Source organism: Colossoma macropomum, unplaced genomic scaffold, assembly GCF_904425465.1.
Source record: "Colossoma macropomum unplaced genomic scaffold, Colossoma_macropomum, whole genome shotgun sequence".
In the NCBI taxonomy this organism is placed as follows: Eukaryota; Metazoa; Chordata; class Actinopteri; order Characiformes; family Serrasalmidae; genus Colossoma; species Colossoma macropomum.
The window spans coordinates 30,005,936-30,007,269 of NW_023494800.1; positions in this window are offsets into that span (position 1 = coordinate 30,005,936).

Consider the following 1,334-nt stretch of genomic DNA (forward strand, 5'->3'; position numbering starts at 1 on the left):
GGTGTGGCTACAAAGTAGGTCTGGTCCTTTAACTGTTGATCAGAAACGGAAATGGCATAGAGTTAATTATATTAATGAATTATGAATAAATATAGAATTATATTAATAGTATTTTAGGTACACTCAGCAAGCTCTCTCAAATTACTGAAAGAGGAAGTGAGGGAAGTGATTGATTCTGTTTGTGGACCAAGGTGTCTTTGAACTCTGTACCGAAATCAGGTTAAAACGTTAAGAAGCTTATTGACAATTTCAAAATACTTGTGAGACAATAAACCTGACAGACTTCATTACCTTTTTATGATTAAAAATAAAAGCATTGCATTAAAAGTGTTATGTGTTATGCTTGTGAAGAACAGACTCTATGTACAGTTTGCCAACTCATAACATCTCTCAAACTGTTTGCCTTTGCATACAGGCCTTTGTGGGCCGTGAGAAGGAAGTTATCTTTCCGGTCTAGCATTGTCTTAGGGCGTTTTAACTTAAGCTTCAGGATGTTGTGGTCCTCCTTGTGTCCTTCTTTCACCTTCATCACGATTGCTACTTTTTGCATTAAAGTTTCCAAACCAACATCTTTGCAATTTGCAGTGTGCATGAGAACATATTTATTTTTTATCATGCAGCACTAAAATCTAAAACTTATATTTATATATAGATATATTTTTAAGCTTTACATGCATGCATATTTGAACACTTTTTTGAATATTTTTATTCTATTATATAAAAAAAATCTACGTACTAGTTTCTCCTCACTGCAGCCAAAAAGTAATGAAAGCTTACAGCCCTTGAAATAGCATTGTGCTAACTGAATGGTGTGGGTTGCAAGGTTGCAGTTCACATCACAGGACTGACCGATATTACCAGTTGACCCATTTGGCAAGGCACTTGACCCCTCCTGCAATGCTGGCAGTGCTGTGCTGCTCCCAGATGACATGCAATTGTATGCAAAAGCGGTACCCCTAGCTGAATGAGACATTTTGTTGATTTTTGAATTGAAAAAAGTAACCACAACTTCTGCAGCAAACTATTAAAAAAATTGCATTCATACGTGTTCATGTTGCTTCATTTAGGACTGGTTAGGCAGGCCCAGAATCAGCTGAAGACAATTCCAGAGACTAATCAATTCTCTGACTCTTCAAATCTTGTGTTTGACACTCAACAAACATGGGCTTCTCTAAGCAGCTGGCTGAAGATCTAAAGGTGAAGCTACAAAGCAGCAGAATACTATTAAAAGATATGAAAGTTCTTCCAGATCTCAATATCCACTGTCCAGAATGTCATTAACCACTTATGCTCTTAGGTATATTTTGGTTTGTCCATCTGAATTTTCATGCCCG